The 27,513-nt window shown below is 35.5% G+C and overlaps 1 protein-coding gene across 3 annotated transcripts in view; it reads right to left on the bottom strand.

Moving 5' to 3' along the window:
- The window catches only part of TENM2 (teneurin transmembrane protein 2), a 3,966,312-nt gene that overhangs the window by 3,526,645 nt on the left and 412,154 nt on the right, over nucleotides 1-27,513 (bottom strand). For all 3 annotated transcript variants that reach the window (XM_078359011.1, XM_078359016.1, XM_054252473.2), the window contains exon 2: nucleotides 2,955-3,006. The gene's annotated coding sequence lies outside the window, so the exon portion shown is untranslated. The remainder of the gene's footprint in view (nucleotides 1-2,954; nucleotides 3,007-27,513) is intronic.

The raw sequence follows: 27,513 nt of genomic DNA, 5'->3' as shown, positions 1-27,513 counted from the left end.
TGATGGGGTTGTTTTTTTCTTGTAAATTTGTTATAGTTCTTTGTAGATTCTGGATATTAGCCCTTTGTCAGATGGGTAGCTAGCAAAATTTTTTTCCCATTCTGTTGGTTGCCAGTTCACTCTAATGATTAAAAAGATTCCCTATTTATAAGTGGTGTTGGGAAAACGGGCTAGCCATGTGCAGAAAGCTGAAACTGGACCCCTTCCTTATATCTTATACAAAAATTAACTCCAGATGGATTGAAGATTTAAACCTAAGACCTAACACCATAAAAACCCTAGAAGAAAACATAGGCAATACCATTCAGGACATAGGCATTTGCAAGGACTTCATGACTAAAACACCAAAAGCAATGGCAACAAAAGCCAAAATAGACAAATGGGATCTAATTAAACTTAAGAGCTTCTGCACAGCAAAAGAGACTGAGATTTTCTAGTCTTTCAAAGTCCTAGCTCCTTCCATCTGAGAGATGCGTTTACTATTCCTTCCACCTGGAGTATTCTAGTTCCTGGGATCTTTTTGCATTGCTGGCTCCAGCTCAGCATCATGTCTCTGCTATATATCATCCCCTTGAAAAGATTTCTCTGGTTACTCTAGCTAATGTAGCCACCATCACTGTCCTGTTAACCACTCTATCCTATCACATTCTAACTTTCCTCAGAGCAAAATATTTGACAATTTTGTATCTGTTTACATGCGCATGGATTATCTTCCCCCACTGAACTATGAGCTCTTTAAGCAAGGACTTTGCTCTCTTTGATTTCCATCACATAGATCAGAGCCTTCACAAAGAAAGTGATAGGTGAATATTTCTTAAATGCATGAATAAATCCTTATTTTTGTCTGACTTGATTTCAATAAGTATAAAAATAGCAAGAAGTATGAAAACTTCTGAATTTTATCTAAATTTTGCAATATTGTAGACAGATACTTAACTTTTTCTACTATAGTTGGTATGCATATACATTATGGTCTATTTCCAATTTATCTTTCTCTATAAATAAGACGTACAATTTTAGCTATTCTTACAAGACAAGAACTCAACACAGTCTTTCCTTTTACTCCCCTAGTCTTAACCATGAATATCATGGAATTTCTGTGATAGAGCAGTATTTTATGGCTGGTAGGTATATATACATACATACAGTTATATACATACACACACAGATAGAAAAATACATGTACACACATGCAGCTCTTTGTGTGTGTGTGTGTATATAGGTATTTACCTGTTCTTTTCGTATGCTTAGGACATTGTCTTTCCCATATGGTTATTTGGCAGAATGCTGTTTTCCTTATAATTTAAGGTTAGATGAGTAGAGGCATGTTGCCAGGCCAGAAAATATACCTCACGAGAGAAATGCAGCTTATTAACAAATGTTATAAAACACATCCTGACACTTTGTCGTGTCATGCTGTAGTAAATTAGAAGATGGTCCTCATGTCTTAAGGGAGATATTGCAGCTCTGATCCTTTACAAGTTGATCTACGAATATAAACCTGCAATATGTATCAGTGACTAAATAAACCAAACAGTCAATGCTAAGCACATAAAATTTTTGAGTACAAATTCAAAGGACGGTATGTCTATAGTCCTTAGAAGAAGAAAAAAATACCACAGAGGAAGAGAGCATAATGAGGAAATTGGACATTTCTTAGATAAATAAGATGAGGCTATTGATATTGGAGACATATCAGCCATAATAAAAATAATGACAGTAAAGATGCTTACATACCCCAATTAAAAAGTTATTTCCTTTTAACTTACTTTAAGTTTTCTTCCTGTTTTGAATCAGTTAACCTTGTGTTTGAGGGCCAGCAGTGAATAAAATTTTAAAACATTTCTGTATTTCTAATTTTAAAAATATATAATGGTTCTTTTCATTTCCCAGAGAAATAAAAACTTAAGTTCACACACACACAAGAACTGTATGCAAATGTTCAGTTTTATGAATGGAGCAGTTTTATTTACAATAACCCAAGACTGACAACAATCTAGATGTCTTTATTTATTTATTTTGAGACAGAGTCTTGCTCTGTTGCCCAGGCTGGAGTGCAGTGGCATGATCTTAGCTTACTGCAAACTCCACCTCCCAATTTGAACTGATTCTCCTTAACAGCCTCCCGAGTAGCTGGGATTATAGGCACACACCACCACGCCTGGCTAATTTTTTGTATTTTTAGTAGAGACAAGGTTTTTCCACATTGGCCAGGCTGGTCTTGAACTCTAGAGCTCAGACAATCTGCTCGCCTCAGCCTCCCAATGTGATGGGATTACAGGTGTGAGCCACCGCGCCTGGCCAATTTAGATGTCTTTAAATGGGTAAATGGTTAAATTAACCGAGGTCCATCTATACCAAAAAAATACTAGTCAGCAATAAAAATTAATGAACTATCAATACAATGACTATTGGTGTACATCTTCAAGGAATTAAATTGAGTGAAAAGCCAATCTTGTCCATGAATATACTGTATGATTCTATTTATAATATAATCTTCTTGAAATGACAATATTTTAGAAATGAAGAACAGATTAGTAATTACTAGAAGTTAAGGGGAATAGGAACATGGGTATGGCTATGAAAGAGCAGTGGGAGGGATTCATGTGGTGATGGAAATGTTCTTTATATTACGCGTATCAATTTCAATAGCCTGGTTTTTATTTCATAGCATAAGTTTCCAATGTGTTACACTGGGAGAAAACAGATAAAACTTATTCTTAAAGAAGTAACATTTTCATCTATTATCAGACATTCAAATCTCAGTGAAAATAAATAGCAGATACTTGGTGACTCCATTTCGGTATCTGTAATTTGATATGTCACATAAATATAATAGAGTGCATATTTTTATCAACTCCTTGTATATTGGAAATTCTATTTGAAAATAAAGATGTCATGCAATAAAATTATATGATCGTTTTTATAAAATGTTATTTTTTAAACATTCTTACCATAAGAAGTTCTTCTTAGATGAGTTCCCAAAAGATGTTTTCCCTGGTGGAGCTTACAAAAAGGAAAAGAAAACAAAAATTAGAAATAATGAATATTACATCATATGCTATTTAAGAAGTTTTATTTTTCAAATTTAGATTCCTCCCTTTTCTTGAACTTAATGTATTTATTCAAATAAGACTACTGTCAGTATATAAATAGTCAAAATACTTTTACATTTATTGTAAGACTGCTGTTCTATTACAAAAAAAGCATTCTATAGGAAGTGAATAATGGTCAGTGGTTTTCCATTTCTAATACAAATCATTTAACTTTACTGGCCTTAGTTTTCTTACTTATAAAATCATGAAATTTACTTGTAGATATATACAATCTAAAATTCTAATTATGTGTAAAGCTAGAACAATATAATTTTAGTGTTTTACAAATTGTACCCATGTTAATTTTGCAGTGTCAACTAAATAACTCTCTTTCCTTCCTTTTTTCCAGAGCATAGAACATCAAGTTATATTTCATGTATCTCATGTTTAAATTGAAATGTGAAGCTATTGAGTAATTTGCAACTATTTATTTTTAATCAAGAGAAGAACATATTTTTCTTATGTTTTGGTAGTCTGAGCACTAGAAGCTCAAAATGAAACTGGAGAAAAAATCTTCTAATTTCCCCCTGAGTGATTTAAATGCCTTTAAAAGGATCTTTTGCTCATAGAAAATATTTACTTCTCCATCACTACTTTTTTCAATTCCTACCATGGGTTTTCCACTACCATACTTTAATTTAAATTTGGACTATGAACTTAGAACTGAGCAAAAGCAATAGATTTCCAAAATCAGAAGGCTGCTGGGAATCACTTTCAATAAGAGAAGAAAAACAAATGAATTACAGCCAGCATTAGGCTCTGGAATTGAAATCACAAGCACTCTGAGGAGTATTTATAGTATGCAGTCCAAGGATCCTGCTGCTCAGGTTCATTACCATTGTAGATCCTGCCGAATTATAAAAATATTCCTAAAAACTAACATTTTTACGAAAAGATGCCACAACCAAATTTCCAAAATACTCCCTTGATAAATAAAAACTTACATAAAACTAAGTATTTATATTGTAGTTTTAAGAAAACTTTAGGATGTGCAGATATATTTCACATGTTAAAAGCAGAGAAATGACTGGTTGAAAATAAATGGACAGAGTAACTGAAAACTCCATTAAATCGACCTGATTTTAAATTCCATCACTGATAGAAAATGATTTCAATACTCCCAAAGTAATAAAGTCCATGTTCTTTGGTGCAGCTCAAGAATGCAGACTGGGGCAGGTAAAAGTTATAGGAAGGGTGATTTCATTTTATATAAGGGGGAAAATGTTTCACGAGATAGTTTCCAGTGAGTAAAAACATTTGAACAGAGGTTAGATGGCCTCCCTTTGGCCATTATATAAAAGGCATCTGGACTACACAATCTTTATGTTTATTTCCTGCACCTAAGATTGCATAATTATGTGTTTCAATGACATTTGTCGTGACCCTGCAATGAAATCTGAGATGCAGAACAAGTCCGTGTTAATGTACTTTAAATATCAGGTCTAGAACTTTCTTTCCTTCCTCTTTTCTTAGCAATTCCTATAGGTCTAGCTTATCTATTAAGTAAATTATTAGACCTATAGGATACTCAGGAATTACTTTATTAGACCTTCTCTGAGAATTTTCCTGCCCTAGCCCTCATCCCGAGGCTGGTTTAGCTGTGTGTTTCTATAGCAAAGGTATTCACACCTATAGCATGGCTTTCCATATGGTAATGTAACTGTCCATTACCTTACTAGAATGTAGGTTCCTATAGGCAATAGTTGTGATTACACTGACAAAGTGTATTTTAAAAATTAGCTGTATGCAAGTACCAGTTCCAGGATGTTGATATAATTGTTTTCTGGGTATAAAAAATAATTTTTTGAGATAAATTTGGAAGGTGCTGGATGATTCAGAGGTTAAGCAAATATATTTACTTAAGGATATAGCAGAACCATGAAAGTGTTTCATATTCTGTAAATAACAATGATTATTAAAAAGGTAAGTAGATGCAGAATTTCTTAACACTATTTTACCTTGGACCTATTTTTTTATGGAGTATTTTCTAAGACTAGAGTTTATTTTTATCTTTCCCAATTTCCTCTAGAAAACACTGAATTATATCAGTCACTATTTCACTACATAGTATCTGGTACTACATAGGAATGTAAGGAAAACTAATTGTATCCATCAGTTACTAAAATTTAAACTAATTGCTTTCATGTTCCATGATAAATGCAGCCATATCTATCCCAAATTGTTCTTTAGATAAAAGAAGTATTTGGGTCATCTTCTTTGTTTTGATTGCAGAAATCCTTTCCGTGATATAGTTGGCCATTCGACTTCTACGAGAATGATTTAGGGCTGCAGACATCATATCTACATGAGCTAATGTGTTTCACTGTAAGATGGCCATTGATTTAAACACATTTTTCACTGAATTTATACCTGGGTGCCTCTAACTTTTGTTCCTTTTTGAACAACCAAAATAAGTTTGTGCCTTCTTCAACATGATTCTCAATAGACATTGCTTTTAGGTTTCTCCTCTAAGAGCTGAATATCTTAGTTTCCTTATTCTTCCTGCCATGGTTTCCCGATTTCCAAACCAACAGGAGTCTTGTTATTAAATGATAGTTGATTTTGCTGTCTTCTTCCAAAGCCCACTTTAAGGCAAGGTAAGGCAGAATCTTCATAGTTTATAAAGATACCACTGCTGAATCCTGTGTTGTTTATTCCACTCACACTGCTTCTTTTGACCAGAATGGTTTTCCTTCTTCCCTCGTCCTCATTATTTGCCCTTTAGGAAAAAACTCACCCCACTTTCATGTTCAACCACATTCCCTGTCATTTCTCCACTCCTGCTATTGGAAAATCACCTAAGAATTATTGTCTATTGTGACAATTCAGCCTCCCAATTTTCTGTATTATTAACTGATGTTTCATGTGTACTTTCCTTTATTCTTAGTGAATAAAGTTAATAATGACCAATTTCTTATAACTAAGAAGTTATAAGACTCATGAGGGCAAGTGCTTTACTTTTTATGTTTCTAGACACTGTCAAATACACAAATGATTAACCAGTTGCCTGAAAATGTTGGTAGACACGTATGCATATTTATATGGCCATAGTTCTTACTCCTTGATATTTAGAAGGCTAAGGTGCAGGGCACTGGGGCAGTGGAGGCAATTGATGGACAGCTTGTTTCTTGACTTTCTAAGCTTTTATTTTCATTGGGAGTAGAGGGGTGGAATGGCATGCTGGAAGTCTAAAAATGACATTTGCTAGAGTTGCTTGCCTTGTTTCATGGTTAGTTCTACAAATGGGAAGCAATGGGAGGAGGCACAGGCAGGAGGCATTCTGTATTTAACTCTCAACTTAGCAGAAAGGCAATTACTGGGAAAACATAGCTTCTAGCATTTTCAGGTCCCAACAGCAGGGGTTAAGGCAGCCCCATTTTAGAAGCAGTATAGTCTATAACAACAGATGCTGGTGAAGTTGCAGAGAAAAAGGAATGCTTTTACAATGTTGGTGGGATTGTAAATTAGTTAAACCATTGTTAAAGACAGTATGGCGATTCCTCAAAGATGTAGAGGCAGAAATACCATTTGACCCAGCAATCCAATTATTGGGTATGTACCCAAAGGAATATAAATTATTGTTATAAAGATACATGCACACGTATCTTCATTGCAGCACTATTCATAAATAGCGAAGACATGGAATCAACCTAAATGCCCATTAATAATTGACTGAGAAAGAAAATGTGGTACATATACATCATGGAATACTATGCAAACATAAAAAGGAATGAGATCATGTCCTTTGCAGGGACATGGATGGAGTTGGAAGCCTTTATCCTCAGCAAACTAATGCAGGAACAGAAAAGCAAACAGTCCATGTTCTTACTTGTACGTGGGAGCCGAATGATGAGAACATGTGGAAACATGGGGCCAGGAATAACATATACTCAGGTCTGTTGGAGGGTAGGGGGTGGGAAGACGGAGAGCATCAGGAAAAATAGCTAATGGATGCTGGGCTTAATATTTAGGTGATTGGATGATGTGTGCAGTAAACCACCATGGCACACATTTACCTATGTAACAAACCTGCACATCCTGCACATGCACCCATGAACTTAAAATAAAAGTTGGAAAAAAAATGAAGCAATGCACCGCAGCAGCTTAGCTAGGAATGTTCCCCAGAACACAGGCAGGGACACTGTCCCAGTCTGGGGTAACAATTGCTCTTCCCCTTTCATGCCCATCTATGACTTCTGTAAACATTTCTCTGCATGAATATACTGTCTTTGAGGATATCCACTTTCTTATAAAACAAAATGACATCAGGAAAACATTTTGATCATAAGTATGTTCATAATGAAATACCACTAAATAATCACCGGAGTGGCTAATGAGAAAGACAGGAATATCAAGTGCTTGGGAGGATGTTGAGCAACTGAAATCCTCAGACAGAGCTAGAAGCTGTGGAAAATTGGTACAACCTTTGGGAGCCAATCTGGCTGTTTCTACTGAATGTGAACATACAAAATCTCTATGATCCAAGAATTCAATTCCCAGATATATTTTTATCAGAAATGTGTTCCAATGTTTACTAAAAAATCATGTAACACAATAAAATATTACTGATTTGTAATAGCCAAAACCTAGATATCACTCAAATCTCCATCAATGACAGGATAAATTGAGGTATTTCACAATGGTTACTGTACTGCAGTGGTAATCACTGCCTACAAATACATGTAACAATAGGAATGAATTACACAAACACTGTTGGGCTAAAGCCAGACAGAAGTGAACATGCTGTATTATTTATGTAAAGTAACTGAAAATGCTAGAATATATATGTTAAAAAGTTCTGCCGAATTCCATGAAGTATTCCAATTAAATAAAAAATAATTCAGGTTTTAAAAACTTATAATAAGTGCCAGTGGCATTTCCAAGTATATTTTAAATGCTTCACTGTCTCTTCCATATCATATTTAAAGGTTCTCATTCATTATCATTTTTGTGAAATCTCTGGAGGAGCCTTATACAAGAATTTTTTTTTTGTTTCCAGAAAAGGAACAGGAATGATTAAAAAAAGTAGAACTTGAAGTGAGATAATTTTTTATCCATTTTCATAACTGAATAAAATTCAGAAACTTGTGGGTTTTTTGATATACAGAGGTGCATTGCCTAAGTATAATTATAATTGCTGCCATATTTCTTTGTGGAAATCTTCTTTCATAGAGACAAGAATATAGAAACAATATACAATAAAACTTTGCTGGGCAATTATACCAGGCAATGGGCCGGGCACAGTGGCTCAAGCCTGTAATCCCAGCACTTTGGGAGGCCAAGGTGGGTGGATCACGAGGTCAAGAGATTGAGACCATCCTGGCCAACATGGTGAAACCCCTTCTCTACTAAAAATACAAAAATTAGCTGGGCATGGTGGCGTGCGCCTGTAGTCCCAGCTACTCGGGACACTGAGGCAGGAGAATTGCTTGAACCCGGGAGGTGGAGGTTGCAATGAGCCAAGATTGTGCCACTGCACTCCAGTCTGGTGCCTGGTGACAAAGTGAGACTCTGTCTCAAAAAAAAAAAAAAAAAAATATACCAGGCAATGACCCAACTAGTCAATTGCTTAGCCATTTTTAGTAAGCACTCCAACAGAATAAGAACAATTATCATTTTAAGTAACCAAACTGAAAAAGACTTCTTATTTAAAGTGCAGGTTGTACCCTGGAAAGTAGAAAGAAACACAATATACAGATGAGGTAATAACAGCAGGGTCAAACTTGGACAGAATTTACAGTTTACATGGCCAAAAGATTTAATTCCTGAATTTACCAAATAGTAAAAGAGAGGAAAATCTTTTATACACTAAGTTCTTTAAATTTTATGATTTACCATGTTTATCAACTTTAAGTAATTTTTTCAGTCACCATCGGTTGATTATGTATATTCTGAGCATTGTGAAATTTGAAAGTACTCCTACAGACTTTGCCCATGAAACACACCTCGTTTTACCATGAAATGCTGGTTCACCATTTCCCTCTAAAATTCTAATGGAATTTAATGTTAAATGGGGGAATTCTGATGCTGAATTTCTTTTTTTTTTTTCTTGTGATGCTGAATTTCTTTTGTACTTTTCAGTAACTCTATATTCTTTCTAGAAAATTATGAAAATTCCCCCTTTTCTCTGTATAATTTTTCCATTAATTTTACTTGTAATGCAGAATATATCTTTCTTGAATTTTCTGTTTGTATAAATTGATGAATAAATAATTATATAAGTTATATAAAACATATACATAGGGAATGGGTTTCTTTTCATTCGATTTAGAAAATAGGATTAACTCTATATTCCTCCTTGTCAATACTCTGGCTTTATAAATTTAAGAATACTAAAAAAAAATCGTATAACATCATTCCTCTCATCATTTTTTAAATTTACTGCTGTATCAGTATCCTAAATGATCTTATTATTTCAGGGTTCTCCTTACTTAAATTTATTGTCTACATCAAGGTTTTTCAACCTTGTCATCATCAACATTTGGGGTTGAATATTTCTTTGTTGTAGGAATTTTCTTTTTTATTATAAAAAGTTTAGAAGCATCCCTAAACTCTACCAAGTAGATAACATCAGCTCCCTGACCCCTAATATTTTATGACAATCAATGCTATCCCTAGAAATGGCCAATTGTCTCCGGGAGACAAAAGTACCCCCTTTTAGAAGTATTAATCTACGTTACTTCTAGAATTCTTATATACGTCTCTTTTGCACTGCTATAAAAGAATACCTGAGGCTGGGTCATTTATAAAGAAACATTGTTTATTTGGTTCAAAGGTCTGCAGGCTGCACAGGCATGGTGCCCGCATCTGCCTGGCTTCTGGTGAGCCTCAGGAAGCTTGCAATCATTGTGGAAGGTGAAGCGGGAGCCTACGTGTCTTGTGGCGAGAGAGGGAGTAAGAGAGAGAGAGAAGGAAGAGCCAGGTCCCTTTCATAGCCAGCTTTCACGTGAACTAAGATAGTGGCAACTCATTCATTATCATGGAGAGAGCAACAACCCATTCACAAAGTATCTGCCCCCATTACACAAACGCCTTCCACCAAGGCCCCGCCTCCAACACTGGGGCTCACATTTCAACATAAGATTTGCAGAGGACAAATATGAAAGCTATATCATTTATCTTTCTAAAATATTCATTAGATTATGCTATTCTTTTTCTGCTGTTTGAATAACTTATTTTGATGTGTTTTTTTTCCACCTATTCGATATGCATTTTACCACGACTTTTGCAATAAGGCTTAGCACTCATTTCTAAAACTCTATTATGTCTTTGACTTTAGCTTGAACCACAAAGAAGTATTCTTCTCTCAAACAACACACCTCACTCCCTTCTGATTCTGCGTTTTGCCTTTTCTTCCACTTCTACTTGGGAAGTTAATACTAACAAGTTAAAACATCTACCCCGTTAAGTTTTATTTGCACAGATACTTATGCATTAAACGTTGTATACAAGTAGAAAATATCTGCATCATTTGACTCACATTTATTTTTACTATTTTGAGCCATAACAAAATTTTGTATTTTAGGAAATGGTACATAATAAACTTGATAATGTCATATCAACTGTTAACCAGGAAAACCAAATTCAGTATCCTATAAGGCTGAAATCATTTCCACCTAACTGTCACATTGTACTTGCTTGAAGAGAACTCATCTGATGCATGTCTGCCCCCTCACAAAGCCTTCAGGCATAGTTTTTCAGTTTGGCACTTTCACTTCCAGAAGAGCTTAGTTTCCCCTACACATTTGAACATTTCACTGGGCTCTGTGTCTTCCAACTCATTTTTAAGCCCCTGAGACAGTGCGAATCCCTAGTGGACTCAGGTAAGTAAAATTCTGTAAAAAGCAAGAGGCACTTTAGCTAAAAATGAAACAGAAGTCACTAGTCTGCACATTTGCATTGAATAGCTACCACATACTTTGGGTCAACTCTGTCCAACAGACTTCCTATGATGACAGAAATGTTCTACATTTGCACTGTTCAGCATAGTAACTATACATGGCCATTGAGCACTAGAAATATGGCTAAAGTGATTGATGAAATGAATTTTGAATTTTATTTACTTTTAATGCATTTAAATTTACATTTTTATTCAAATAGCCACACACAGCTAAAGAGCACAGATTTGAGCTATCGCCAAATGTTATTTTCCTGGAGTTTCATAAAAGGGACATGTAAAATTTTTTGTCAATTACCCTTTATACTTCAGCTGAGAGTTCCCAGAAAAAGAGGTAAGTTTTACACTGTCTGGTCCTACCTCTTATCTTGCATTATCCATTCCAGTTGGAAGTAAGAAAAGGAAGTCTGGCCAAGAGTGATCATAATTTAATTCAAAACCATGTCAGCAAGATCAACTTTTTAGTTACTTGGGAGGAGCTGAGAAAACAAGCAAAGTGAAGTTCTGATAAAACTCCATTTATGGATGCATTATGCAAATTCTCCCTTAAATATCATGATCTAGAGAAGCTAAAGAAAAAAGAATAATGTTTAACAAAGATCTGCTGAAGAGAATGTTTTTGTAAAGACTGAAAGGGAGAGAATAAGAAATAAAAGTCCAATAAGTCCAATGATGTGAGTAGCAAGCTCTTGACAGTGGTTAACAGGAAAATCAGCATAGAGGGTCAAAGAACTAAACAAGAAAATTGTGGTCAGAAAAAGTCCACTTGAGTTTCCAAAGAGAATTTCCAAGCTCTGATGAGGGAAAAAGATGGGTAAAATGGAGCTTGATATAGATGATTCCTGTAGTTTTGCTTAACCAGACTAGAATGAAGGGGGAGGGGAATCACAGAGAGAATGATTCTATAGTGCAGAGCTTAGAAAAAGGGTGAAAAGCCGTTTAAAAAGCAGCATACTTTATAAACCAATTATTTATCAAAGCATATTTGCTGGTTTTAAGAACACATATGTGCTAACCACACCATGATGTGTTCTAATTTATCTCTTTTCTACAGTGCAATTTCTTCAGCCATAATTTAAAATTTAATCATGTTCTTAATTAGCCCTTTCTGCTCTGGAGTGATATACCCCTAGAGTGGCAGAATACCATTATTCATTCACAATCTTTATATTGTAGATATTCCATGTACTACCAGTGCTCCTTGGCCAGAGAGCTGACTTCCAGCTAGGAGATCAGAAAGACTCCAGAGTGAAAGTGGTATGAACCTTGACCTCAAGGGATAAGAAATAAGGAAAAATGATATCTGTTTGTCCCTTCCGGGTTATCCTGAAAAAAATGTTCCACAGATTCACCCAATAATTATTTATTATCTTATTCCCTAGGAGGACACAATTTAGTTTGACGTATCATTTATTATTATTTAGTTGCCAGACTTTGAAGTTGCATATTACATTGTAGATGGATTTTTATCCTGTCAAAGTGTTTCCAGTTTTTAAAGTCCCCTAGCAATCTTATTCTAAGGTTTACTTCCTTTAATCTTTGTACATATTCGGTTCCTCAAATGCTCTTTGAATTAGTTTCACCATCTTCTTGTTGCCCTTATTAAGAAGTTACATGAATCTATGGCACATTTTATATTTATATGAGAGACATCCTTTTACCTTTGTACAGATTACCTTTTGACCATAGATTGGGGATAAAAAAAGAGCAAGAACAGTCCAGGTAGATGAAACTAAGTGACAAAATGCAAAACTGACATACATAAGAAGAAGGAAAAGCCCTTTTATTTTAGTAAATTGTGAATGATATTTGCTTCAAGAGGATTCACACACTACTTTTCTGCCATGAAATTAGATGCTCTATAGTTACATGAAGCAAACATTTAAACATTTTGTAAGTACAATGTTATGAGAAAGAAGCCAAATACAATGCACACAAAGTATACATATTATAAAAAGAGGCAAAGCTAATTTGTTCTGTTAAATGGAATAGTGACCCATGCAAGATGAGGGGGCAGTGGTAGAAACGAAGCACAGGGGGCCCTTCTGGATGGCTGGCAATCCTATATTTCTGGTTACAAAGATGCATACAGTTTATGGAAATTCATCAAGCTTATAATATGTGCACTTCTCTGAATGTAAATTATACACCCAATAAAAATGACCATGCATACTATCAATGTTTGAAAATGTTCATAATTAAGGGAAGAACAATTTGTTGTTAAAAAATGGATTTGCTACAATCATCTCTGCATCATGTTTAGATTTCTGTTTCTGTCATTACATAAATAATGTCTGCATTTTTGATAATTTGTTTCCCAAAGAATTATGACCATTACTACTGCACCATATCATTCTCTAAATATGTCACCTTCCTTGCACATATCACACCCAAAATATATGACCTTAGAATTCCAGTTTCAGTCCCTTTAAAATGAAGTGAAACTTGAAGATTTTTGACTAGAAACATAAATGCAGAATCTTTCCGATTTTCTATGATCTTCCCCCAATGTTTTACAGCTATATTGTCACAACTGATAGGACAGCAATAGTTTTAGGGACTTGGATTTATTTCCAAAATATCTAACTTAACTTTTTATAGGAAAAAATTTATCCTCAACTTGTATTTATCAGTTGGTTATTATTTAATTTTTATAATTATAATAATAGAAATTTGCATACATACATTTAGTTATAAACGCTCTTCAGTAATCATAGTTTTTCTTTGAGACCGAGTCTCTCTCTGTCACCAGGCTGGAGGGCAGTGACACAATCTAGGGGCTCACTGCAACCTCCGCCTTCTGAGTAGCTGGGACTACAGGTGTGCGCCACCACACCTGGCTAACTTTTTGTATTTTAGTAGAGACGGGATTTCACCATGTTGGCCAGGATGGCCTAGACTTCCTGATCTCCTGATCCACCCACCTCGGCCTCTCAAAGTTCTGGGATTACAGGCATGAGCCACTATGCCTGGCCAATCATATTGTTTAATTGACTGATGAAATGGGAGTGCAAATAGCAAATGGTGCACTAGTGTGTGAGGAACACATGATGAATATCAGGCAAATATTTCAGAGAGAAGAATGGAGAGCATTGTTTGGTTGAAGCTGGTAAACTAGTTAAGCTGAGGTGGATTATGTGGAGATAGGTCAGGAACAATTTTGCCACAGTGCAGTTTTGGTCCTAGGGACATAAAGAGCAGGATATGAAATGAGCTTTATATAATGTCAAGACCAGATCACAGAGGGTTCTAAATTACAGGCTATTAAGTTTTTGTATTATTTTGTTGAGTCAGGAATCTAGTGAAGATTTTTGAGCAAGTAAATGACATAGTAAGAATTTTGCTTCAAATATTCTCATCCGAAGAAGCACTGTGCATGTTGGAAAAAGTAAAGTGTTATCAGCCTCACCCATGCATAAGGCTGTCCAGGATGGGAGATAAGGAAGTCTGAAACATACTTCAAGAGATGCACCATCAATGGAAGTAATACAACTTGGAAAACAAATCCACATATAGTGGCACATTATACAAAACAAGCAGGGATAAAAATATTTTCTCTAACTCACCAAGGAGTTCTATGAATGAATATATTAATGACTGAACGGTAATTCATTTCTTCAGTGCCGATTGCCAGATCAAAGACCTATTTGTGTTGAACCTGATGTCTACTCTACAAGTTCTTTAAACATTGTTTTGCCAACCTTATAAAATTGAGTTGTTCCAGGCAAGATATCTGTTCAAGTTTTATTTGTTTTTCTTTCCTATAGTATCGGTGTGTTCCAATTCCCTTTGTAATGGTTTGCTTTATTTAAACTCAATGATAGAATTATTTTCTAATATCAATTAAAGCAGAGTAATTACTATTATGTGACAAATCAAGAATGGTGGGAAATTGGAAAAAAAAACCATGATATTCTCTTCCAATACTTTCAGGTATGCTCCAAGAACAATTAGCCAAAATTCCAGATAGATTTAAAATAGTTAAATGTGTGGTTTCTTGACTCCATTAACTAAAATGAAAGACATAAGTTGAAAACACAAGTTTAGAACAGTGCCTAACAATAGAAGAAGGCCCTGTTTTGTTTCATATCTTATAAAGCTGTCTGGAGCAAAATAATATATAGGCAAGATGTCCCAGGTGGGGCTGGGCTGGAATGGGGGTACTCCTTAAGTTGAGTTTTAAAGATGTTTATCTTTCAATACCATTTTGTATTTCTAGTCTATTAAACTTCTAAGAGTTATACCTCTACTTAGATGGCTTTTTTTTCAGCAATCCACATGTGACATTTGCAAAGGAATAAATTTTTATTGACTAAAAAAGGAGATGGGGTCCTGATTACCCCCATCAAATTAGTTACCACTAGCAGGGGGTGAGGGGTAAAATGAAGGTGTAGGGTGGGAACCATTGTTCTTAAACTTTGCACAAAACGATATGTGAGTCTGTGAAAGTAAAAACAGCAATATTATTTTCCTTTTTTTTTTTTTTTTTTTTTTTTTTACTATAACAAGACTTGGCTGCTCCTTAAAAGTGTGACTCTCTTTTGAGCTGTCAGGTTCTTGCTAGACTGAATCATGCTCCCTGAAAGCCCTGTTTTGTAAGTAGAAGCCACTAATAAAAGTGACCTTAACGGTTGCTTTGGGTGCCTCTTACAGTGCACCTGCATCCTCAATGGGCCAGCTGTAGCGGCAGCAAGCTGAGGCCAGCGCTGCTGTGAGCCTTCAGGTGTCATTAACAGATCATTGAGTCAACAGATCATGACAGCTCCTTCAGAAAACTCCAGCTCCATGTTAGCATGTCTGCCCAGGGAGTTCGAGAGAGACTTTAACAGCCCACAGCGTAACTTAAAGAAATTCAAGAGGAAAAAAGACATGTTCTAGCAAAGCCAAAATAATAGATTATCTCAGAGACTATATACCAATCTTAAATAAATAGGCGCAACTGGAGTATGGAAACTATTTAAAAACATATTGTCGGATGTTATGATATCTTTAAAACCTAGGTATATAGCCCTAATAAATAAATAAATAAAACTCTAGGGGTTGGTTTTCTTCTAGATGCTTAGACTACATAAACACTGTCCCCTTTTATTGTTTAGTGTTTTGGGGTTTTTTGCTGTTGTTTGTGTTCTTTTTTGTTGCCTTCTCCGAGAAACCAAACCATACATACTTCAACTGTTTGGTCCAAGGCCATTTCATGGACATTTGTTATTTATATTTTAATAACTTCAAATGTAGCTTTAAATGCCTATATAAAAAGTTTGTAATATACTTTCTTGGGTGGGATCACAAGGAGAGATTAATCTGCTAAATAAGGAAACCATTTGTAGACCTCTTGTTATGAATGGATGGAAACTTGCTATCTTCTAGTTTTGTGTATCAAACACAATTTCCTTGACTGATATTTAAACATGGATATGTGAAGAATAGCTAGAGCTGGAGGGCTTTGATTCAAACTTTAGGAAAAAAATGCTAACTGTTGTTAATAACAGAATCTATCCATGTTTTGTTTACAAATATTATTGCTTTAATATTCTTCAGTTAATATTCTTGGTTAGACTCCACCAGGTATTTTATAGATATTATTTTTGTACCTAAAATAATGCTTGAATATTTATTATATTTGCCCAGTTTTATAAATAAGAAAAGTAAGAGAAGTATTGTTCCTAATGTGATACTCCTAAAAAGTTCTAGTGCAAGATTTCTAGCCTAGTTTAGGACATTAAAGTTTATGGTTCTACATCATGATTGCCAGCATGGGCGAGTTTTGTTTTTTGGGTTCTTTTTTGCTTTCTTTCCTTCCTATTCTTTTTATACTTGCTTTAAAGCAGTCATTCCTAAACTTTAGCCTGCATGGAATCACCTGCAGTGTCTATTAAACCAGATCGCTAGACCCCACCCCCAGAGTGTCTAAGTCTGTGGTGGTACCTAAGAATCTGTATCTTTAACAAGCTCCCAGGTGGTGCTGATGCTGAAGGCCTCCACTTTGGGAATAACTGTTGTAAAGCAATGTAGAATAATCATTTTAAAGCTATGAGTGAGGATTAGTGAGTTTCCCTGCCACCCATTGAGACTAATCAACATATGCTCTTTCTTGAAGCAATAGGTTCGGTATCTTGTCTCTTATTTTAAGAAGATGCTGATATTTCTCAGCATGAAGAGTAGAGTGGGGACTATGATTTCACATTTAAACTGTTCCTTTAAATATTTTATGAAAATCTTTTCAGAATTTTCTGATGTGCTAAATGGGTTGAGAATATAAAAATATGTGCTTTCTTTTTACTAGACATTGATTTTTGATACTGCTTTTTTTTTTTTCTGATAGAGACAGAGTCTTATTTTGTTGCCCAGACTGGTCTTGAACCCTTGGCTTCAAGCAATCCTTCTGCCTTGGTCTCCCAAAATACTGGCGTTACACAGGTATGAGCCACTGGGCAAGCTAGTATTACTGTTTTTAGTTTGTTTGAGACAGGATCTCCCTCTGTTGCCCAGGCTGGAGTGCAGTGGTGTGATCATAGCTCACTTTAGCTTCAACCACCTGGTTTTCAAGGGATCTTCCCACTTCTGCCTCCCTAGTAGCTGAGACTAAAGGTGTGTGCTAGCATGCCTGGCTAGTTTTTGTATCTTTTTGTAGAGATGAGATTTCACCATATTGCCCAGGCTGGTCTCAAACTCCTGGGCTCAAGGGATCTTCTTGTCTCGTCCTCTCAAAGTGTTGGGATTCTAGACATGAGACACCATGACAGCTGATATACTGCTGCTTTTTAATAAAGGACATGGTATGTCTGGTAAATACGTCAAAATATTAAAGTTTTGGTTTACTATAAATATGATATCAAATTATTAGAACATATGTCTATGTAGGTACAAACTAAGATAAATATGCAGAATGGAACTAGCCCTGAAGGAAATTATAATCAGGCTCAAATCTACACACCATTTTTGAAGAGAGTAGTAGTCTTGTGAAAGGCATTGTGCTATAGGTATTTCTTGCCCCATAATATTAGAAACCTTACGAAGTGGTCAATCTTGCCATGGATTTGTAGGTAATGTTTTTGGAACAGCAGCCTAAATCTGATACATCATTTGAAGATATGTTTTTAAATTTTATTTTCCACTGAAAATAATAATTGCATATTATTATTTTGAGGGTAAAATGTGATGTTTTGATACATGTTTGTGATGTAGAATGATTACATAAGCTAATTAAATCCATCACATCACTTGCTTATCATTTTCTGTGGTGTATATATTTGAAATCTACTTTCTTAGCAATTTTGAAATATACAGTGCACTCATTGATGCTGATCAAAGGGTACAAAGTTTTCGTTAGACAAGAAAAATAAGCTTTAGAGATCTATTGCATAGAAGAATGATGATAGTAAATAATTTTTAATAATTTAATTATCTTTATAGAGATCTGTCACTGTAAAATTGTCAAGAAAAAATAGTGTTGAATCACTTTCTACAGAATGATTAGTGATTCTTGTTTAACATGAAAACTGAAAACAAATTGATGTACTTTTGTGACATTTTAGTATATGATGTACTTAAATCTATTTTTAGATGGTTGTTCTTTGCAACATAAGCACTAATAAGTGCCGTTTCAACAATCAGAATTGAACACCTTGAATACTTTATGTTTTTACAGTGAGTACACTAGATATTAGTATATTGGTATCACTACTTCATAGTTGCACTAAAAATTATGTGAAGACTAACTTAAGACTGGATTTTCAGTTGTTGTAACATTGCTTCACAAAATGAAAGTTTAATTTTAAATACTTCTAAGGGTTTTCTCCCCTTTTATTTCCATTAATTAAGAATGTATTGGCTTTAATTTTTATCTTCCAGTGATTTTCATGAAATAGGTAATTTTATAAATTTTCAATAATATCATCCAGCGGGATAACAAATTTTATTTTCTTGCTTGTTCTTACTTTCAAACAGATCATTTCAATTATATGAAACCAATTCTTTCCTCTCTCAAGTGCTGATTAAATATTAAAATGGAATTGTGGGGTTTTTTGTTTTTAAAATCTGTCTCATTCTTTCTCAAGCCACCAAAAAAAAACATACACAAAGTAGAATTTCAGTCATTTTCAAACCGTTTTTCATTTTGATTTTCCGTTGCGTGAGTTTTCTGTCCTTCCCCCCACCTCTACCGACACAGCTTTAGATAAATGGTGAATTTGAAACAGGCAATGATAATAGCATTTTACACGCTGTCTGGGGCTATATTACTATATTTTTTTGTAGGCATATTTTATAGTGACTGGAAAAGCACCCAAAACCTTATATGTTCACTTTATCATGATATCTGAAGTATGTAGTTAGGTATACAGGCTATCATTCACACCCCTCCTTTAATTGTATTTATCCTTCTACCTTTCATATTGGTAAAGCTTGACTTAATGGTTTAGTATAAAATCATTATAAGATTAATTATATGGAACACTGTAATTTCTAGAAAAATGTCACAGAATTCGATCTCTAAGGAAATACCACTGCAGAAAGGGACTTTAAATCACTGTTCTCACTTTTTTCTCCTACCATGACCATTTACTCACTTAAAGATAATATTCTATCTTAATAATAACAGAAAAAATATGAAAGAAAATGCAAAAGTTGGGCAAAAGAGGTGGCTCATTCCTCTTTTGTAATTCCAGCACTTCAGGTGGCTGAGACGGGAGAATCTCTTGAGCCTAGGAGTTGGAGTCCAGGAATTTAAGACCAGCTTGGGCAACACAGTAAGACCCCTGCATCTACATAAACACAGACACACACATACACACAATTGGCTGAGTGTATAGTGAGACCCCTATAACTACATAAACACACGGACACACATGCACATGCATGCGCGCACACACACACAAACACACACACATAACTGGCTAAGTGTGGTGTCTGTAGTCACAGCTACTCAAGAATCTGAGGCAGAAGGACTGCTTGAGGCCAGAAGTTCAAGATTACAGTGAGCTATGATTGCACCACTACACTCTAGTAAGATCCCACTCTAGTAATGCTCCATCTCCAAAAAAATCTTTTAATTATTTTGAGAAAGGGTCTCTGTTGCCCAGGCCACAGTACAGTGATGTGTTCACAGCTCATTGCAGCCTCAACCTCCTAGGTTCAAGTAATCCTCACACCTTCACCTTTACCTCTGCCTCCAAGGTAGCTGGGACCTCAGGCATTCGCCACCTCACCCAGCTAATTTTTGTATTATTTTTTTAAATGAAAAAGTTGGACTACATCTTGACGATCTTATTTTCTGATGAAGAATCTGTGGTATTAGTAGTCACCTGAGGACATCAATTCCAGGTGTTGCATGTGTGAATGACCTGGCCTTGGTACACCATGTACAGGACCTGGCTTCTGCAGGTGTCCACCAAGACATTTAGAGTATATTCCAATATATCTGCAATTATTGTGAGTAACTGATGGGAGAAAGAAGGGTTCTTGGATAATATGCAACATTGTATTGATTCTGGCTAAAGAGAAATTTATAGGAGTTTTAGATGGAAATTGTGCAATTTCCATAGTGTTCACAGGGACGGGATAAAGGTAAAGGTCATATATTTCTAGGATTGTCATATGAACTGGGTACTCCTGTGTTTCCACATGAAAGTTAGTGTGGGTTATTCCAGCATTCAAAGAAGCCATGAGTAGCTTGAAAGCTATATTTCCATAGTCCATTAAATGGTGAGGTCAGATGTTTGAGTCATCCTCATCAAAAGTAACATCAAATACAAAATTTAATTCAAAGTAGATCATATACCTCAATGTAAGACCTAAAACTATGAAACTATTGGAAAACATAGAGGAGTAAATCTTTGTGATCTTGTTTAGGCAAGTTTTCTTAGATATAACACACAAACACAGGTGATGAGAAAAAAATAGGTACATTGGATATCATCAAAATTAATATGTTGTGCTTCAAATGACATTATCAAAGTTAAAAGACAACTTACAGAATGGAATAAATTTGCAAATCATGTATCTATTAAAGGACTTTGCAACCAGATTGTACAAAGAACACATAATTCAATATGACAAATAATTAAATTAACAAATGGGCAAATAATCTAAATAGATAGTATTCAAAAAATATATAAGAATGGCCAATAGACACATGAGAACATGCTCAACATCATTAGCTATCAGAAAAATAAAAAAATCAAAGCTACCACGAGATAATCACTTCATACCCACCCTCTAAAATGGCCATAATCAAAAACACAGATAATAACAAACATTGATGAGGTTGCAGAAAACCTGGAACCTTCACATACTGCTACTGGGAATAATAAAATGGTACAACCACTTTGGAAAACAGTTGGATAGGTCCTCTAAAATCTGAATATGCAGTTATCACAGGGCTTGGCTATTCCACCTCTAGGTATATTCCATTCTCCCTGCTCCCCTGCAAAATAAAAACATATGTCTACACAAAAATTTCATGTGAATATTTATAGAAGTACTAGTAATAATAGTCAAAGGCTGAAAACAAAACAAATGTCTATCAGTTGATGAATGAATAAACAAAATGTGGTATACTTATACAATAGATTATTCAGTCACAACAAATTTAAAGTATGGATAATTACAATATGAAAAAAACGGAAAATATTATGATAAATAAATGCAGTCAATCAGGAAATATAATACTGTATGATTCCACTATATAAAACTTCTGGAGTTCGTCAAAGCTGCAGCAGTAAGAAAGCAGATTTGTAATTGTTTTGCACTAGAGTCACTGAAGGCAAATGGAGAGCTATCAATTTCTTACAATATACTAACAATGTTAACATCCTGATTTAAACAAAATATAAAAATAAAAGGAACAACAATAACAATTGCAGAAGGATTACATAATGTTGAAAACAATGCCTTAAAATTGGTTCAAGGTTAGCCTTTTTGGTGTACCTGTGAGAAGGTGTTCTTGCAAGCAGGTTTTCCCATTCACGGTTTCCATAGGCTCTAGGCCTGTCACTGGAACCTGAACCCACTGGGTGGGAAAGCCATAGCAATTGGTCCAGCTAGCCATAGTGGAGACACATTTGGGAATCTCACTAAGGTGCTTGTTAAACTGGAAGCAGATTACTGAATCCTTTCTAATTCTATTGGAGCTGGAACATGGATCCCAGCACTTTGGGAGGCCGAGGCGGGTGGATCACGAGGTCAAGAGATCGAGATCATCCTGGTCAACATGGTGAAACCCCATCTCTACTAAAAATACAAAAAATTAGCTGGGCATGGTGGCATGTGCCTGTAATCCCAGCTGCTCAGGAGGCTGAGGCAGGAGAATTGCCTGAACCCAGGAGGCAGAGGTTGCGATGAGCCGAGATTGCGCCATTGCACTCCAGCCTGGGTAACAAGAGCGAAACTTCATCTCAAAAAAAAAAAAAAAAAGAAAGAAAGGACTGGGGTAAAAGGCCAAATCGTCTTGTGACCCAAGTTGATGAGTCTGAGATTTGCATGTTTTGAAGGTAGGCAAATGCATTTTTGTTGGAAGCTTTAGACTTTACCTGTTTATACAATATAAGTTATTCAACCAAAGACTGATGCCCGTAAGTAAAATGTAGCGTGTGATCATGCATCCCACATTATCTTTTGCACAGCAATTGGATGTGGTTCAGAGTCCAAGACTGATTGCATAAATAAAAACTGACCATACTTCCCTTGGACATGTTCAGGTTGACCCAGCAATATGTTCTGAGCTGAGAATTATAGGAGAATCCACATCTCTGCTGGGCTAGATAATAGTCAGAAACATGCCTTGGGTCTGTTCACAGTTTGGGGAAACACCTAAAGGCACCTGCCATTATTAGCCATATGAGCAACCCTAAATTTCTCTGAAAGTGTAACAGACATCCAAGAAGACAGATGGGGTCAGAAGGGCAGGAAAAAGACACCGAGCACAGGATTATAGCTACGCAAGGTTCATTAGCTCTTTCATCTACTTCCTAGTTTCTCAATTGTCTGTCCAGAAATAGATTCACCTTTAGAGCACAGAAAATCAGCTGTTCCTCTAGAGTCTTACAAGGAATGCATGCATTCACCCTAGCTAAGTCAAGTGGAGTATTTTTATCTGGACTGAAGCCAACTCTATGGCCAGGCTGAATATTGTAAAAAGTGGGGAGGAAGGAACATCACAGGTGATACAGATAAGCAAATAAATGAGCTTTTGGAGGCTGTAGAGAAGGAAAAAGAACAAAAAATGCAAGGAATGAAAAGATGAGATATAGACTTCAAGTAAACTAGAAGAGGATGCAGGATCAAGTGCATGGTGATTCAGACAAAATTTGAACACCTTCTGAAAGAGCCTGCCTGGTTTAACTTTGAAGCATTTGCTGCACTATTCAACTCTGGAAACAGTTCCCTCCAGAGGTGTTCAATCTTGTACATTAAAATGTTCATGCTTTTGCAGAGATCTATATTTTCACTTGCTTTAGTCTAACAATTCTTATAGTGTTCAAGTTGGTGATAAATTATTTCAGCTTTTGTATGTCTGAAAAAGTCTTTACCTTCATTGTTTAAGACCTATTTGCTGAGTACAGAATTATTTTTTGACAGACCTTTTATCTTTCAGTACTTAGACAATGTTCCATCACTCATATCTGTTTCTTTGTAGGTAACATGTCTTCCTCCTCACTCCCAGCTTCTTTTGTGATTTTCTCTTTATCATTGATTTGATCAATTTGATCATATTATGTCCTAGTGTAGTTTTCATGTTTCTTTTATTGGGTAGGCCACTTGAATTTGTCCCAGAATTTACTAATGCCCTTTTTTTTTTTTTGAGTTGGTGTCTCACCTTGTCAGCATGGCTGGAGTGCAGTGGCACAATCACTGCTCACTGCAGCCTCAACCTGCCAAGTTTAAGTTATCCTCTCACCTCAGCCTCCAGAGTAGCTGGAACCACAGGTATGTACCATCACACCTGGCTAACATTTTAACTTTGTGGTAGAGACAGAACTTGCTATGTTGCCGAGAGTAGTCTCAAACTCCTGGGTTTAAGCGATCCTTCTGCCTCAGTCTCCCAAAGTGCTGGGATTACAAGTGTGAGCCACTTCACCTAACCTGATGCTCTTTTCATTAAAAAATACACATCTTAAATTCCTTCTGTTGCTATTTTCAGATGCACTAATCTTTTCTTCCACAATGCTTAATCTGTCATTAATCTCTTTCAGGGGATTTTTCAACTCACATATTTGAGATTTCATCTCTAGAAGTCGGATTATTTTTACATCTTCCAAGTCTCTTACATTTTTGAACAAATGGAATACAATTGTAATCACCCCTGTAATGTCTTGTCTTCTAATTGTAACATTTGTTATAATATAGTTCTGGGTTGATTTCAGTTTATTGATTTTTCCTTTCATCATGGTTCATGTTTTGCTTTCATATGCCTAGTAATCTTTTGCTGGCCGCTAGAGATTGCAAATTGATTTTTGTGAATATAATTTTGTACTTCTATAAGTATATTCAAGTTTCATCTGAGACACATTTACCTGTTTCATTTTTTGAGGACTTGCCTTTAAGTTTCACATGCAAGACCAGAGCAGTGTTTAATCTAGGGATCGCAGTTTTCCGTTACTAAGACAAGGCACTTATGATACTCTATCCAGTGATTTGCAAATTGAAGTTTTTCAAATCTGGTGAAAACAGACAACATTCCCAACCCTGTGTATGCTCTAAGTATTCTTCCCACTAACCCGTTCAGATGATTCTTTCCCTTGCCTTGTGTATTTTCCTTACAACAATGCATTGATCAATACTTTGCTAAATATGCGAGTCCTGTCTACAGATCTCTGGGGTTCTTTGTTTTGCTTTTGTCTCCCACATCCTGTCACCTATAAGAGTCATTCCTCAGCTTTCAGCAATCGCTGTTCCTTGGTGCGGAATATCCACAGTCTTGCAAACCATTATTTCATATATTTTACCTGTTGAATTTTGTTTATTTGTTTTTCTTTTTTTGGTTGTGCTTGTCAAGATGTTAAATCTTGTCCCTGAAACTCCATGGAAGTCCCCCAGTCATGAAATCGTAACTTGAACTAAGATAATCATTCATGTTTAATTCTGATCTTGATCGGCTTGTGTTGTTGATCCAACCTACCTTTATTAATTAGTGTGACCTCTAAATTTATTGGGAAAATGGATTAAATATTAGCTAGCACTGTTCAATTTAAGATATTAGTATTGGAGATTTGGAAGATGACAGTTACAAATTCTTGACATAAAATTGTCAATTTCTTTCTTTTCTTTTTTTTTTTTTTGAGACAGGGTTTTGTTCTGTCACCCAGGCTGCAGTGCAGTGGTGTGATCTTGGCTCACTGCAGCCTCACTCTAATGGGCTGAAGCAGTCCTCTTGCCTCAGCTCCCGCGCTTCATGTTCTTCCCACTCTCCCACAAGTAGCTGGGATTACAGGCTTGCACACCACCACACCTGGCTAAAAACTGTCAATTTCTTATGTCACTTTTTGTTTCTTTATTTATAACATAGTCAAAGGATTATTTTACTCTGGTATCTGATGAATGCTTAATATGGAGAAAAGTTTAACTATATGGTTGTTAAGTGTTAATAAATTGACTGCTTTTCTGGATAATTTCGATTAAATAAAAATTTGACCTACTATATTTATTCTAGAGTTCAGCTGTGATTCTATATGCATAAAATTAAAAATATTACTTTATCAGTATTTTAGAGAGATAGTAATTTAAATGTTTCTCTTCCAATAAGGTTCTTTCCATTTATACTGATTATAATTTGTAGAAGCAAATTTCAAATTGAAAATCAAGGAAACTCAATTAACCATGGTTAACTGTGAAGCTGAACTTCTAACATATTTTATCATAACTGATTAGGAAGCTTGTCTCTTAAAATTAGACATAAATTTGCAGTAGTGGAAAGCAATGATGAATGACAAAGAATCAATCTATTGTCTTTCCTCTTTTCTTTTTTACCTAAAAGTAATTAGCATTATCATTAGACAGAAGTATTATTTTTATCATTTTAATACGACAGGGTAAATTATACTTGACATGATATTTTTATTGCATTTTTAAAAATATTTATTTTAAGTTGTGAGGTACCTGTGCAGGATGTGCAGATTTGCTACATAGGTAAACATACATCATGGTGGTTTGCTGTACCTATGAACGCATCACCTAAGTATTAAGCTCAGAATGCATAAGCCATTTTTCCTGAGGCCCTCTCTTCCCTGATGCCCCCAACAGGCCCCAATGTGCATTGTTCTCCTCCCTGTGTCCATGTGATCTCATTGCTCAGCTCTGACTTATGAGCGACAGCCTACAGTGTTTGACTTTCTGTTCCTACATTAGTTTGTTAAGGATAATGGCTTCCAGCCCCTTCCATGTCCCTGCAAAAGACATCATCTCATTCCTTTTTATGGCTGCATAGTATTCCACGGTGTTATGTACCCACATTTTCTTTATCCAGTCTATCACTGATGGACATTTGGGTTGATTCCATGTCTTCGCTATTGTGAATAGTGCTGCAATGAACATATTCATTAATATAAAATATATGTGTCCATATAAAATACAATGATATATATTCGTCTGGGTGTATACCTGGTAATGGGATTGCTGTGTCAAATGGTATTTCTGGTTCTAGGTCTTTGAGGAATTGCCACATTGTCTTCCACAATGGTTGAACTAATTTTCATTCCCACCAACAGTGTAAAAGTTTTCCTATTTCTCTGTATCCTTGCCAGCATTTGTTGTTTCTTGACTTTAATAATCATCATTTTCACTGATGTGAGGTGGTGTCTCACTGTGGTTCTGATTTGCATTTCTCTAATGCTCAGTAGTGTTGGCTTTTTTTAAATATGTTTTTGGGTTGCATAAATGTCTTCTTTTGAGAAGTGTCTATTCATGTCCTTTGCCCAATTTTTAATGTGGTTGTTTTTTTTCTTAAAAATTTAAGTTCCTTATAGAATCTGGATATTAGACCTGTGTCAGATGGAGAGTTTGCAAAAATTTTCTCCCATTCTGTAGGTTGCCTGTTCACTCTGCTGCTCGTTTCTTTTGCTCTGCAGAACTTCTTTAGTTTAATTAGATCCCATTTGTCAATTCAGGCTTTTGTTGCAATTATTCCTTTTCATGTTTTCATCATAAAATCTTTGCCCATGCCTATGTCCTGTATGGAATGGCCTAGATTTTCTCCTAGGGCTTTTATAGTTTTGGTTTTACATTTAAGTCTTCAATCCATCTTGACTTAATTTTTGTATAAGGTGCAAGGAAGGAGTCCAGTTTCAATTTTCTTCATATGGCTAGCCAGTTATCCCAGCACCGTTTTTTAAATAGAGAGTCCTTTCTCCATTGCTTGTTTTTGTCAGGTTTGTGGAAGATCAGATGATTGTAGATATCCAGTATAATTTCTGATATATCTATTCTGTTAGAATAATGCTAAATACTGTCAGTATAATTCTAATGCTGTCAATAGTAGTCTGATGGGAATAGCACTGAAACTTTAAATTACTTTAGGGATATGGCCAC

Source organism: Callithrix jacchus, chromosome 2, assembly GCF_049354715.1.
Source record: "Callithrix jacchus isolate 240 chromosome 2, calJac240_pri, whole genome shotgun sequence".
Taxonomy (NCBI): Eukaryota; Metazoa; Chordata; class Mammalia; order Primates; family Cebidae; genus Callithrix; species Callithrix jacchus.
Note: the sequence above shows the minus strand (reverse complement) of the source record. Positions and strands in the feature narration are given on the sequence as shown.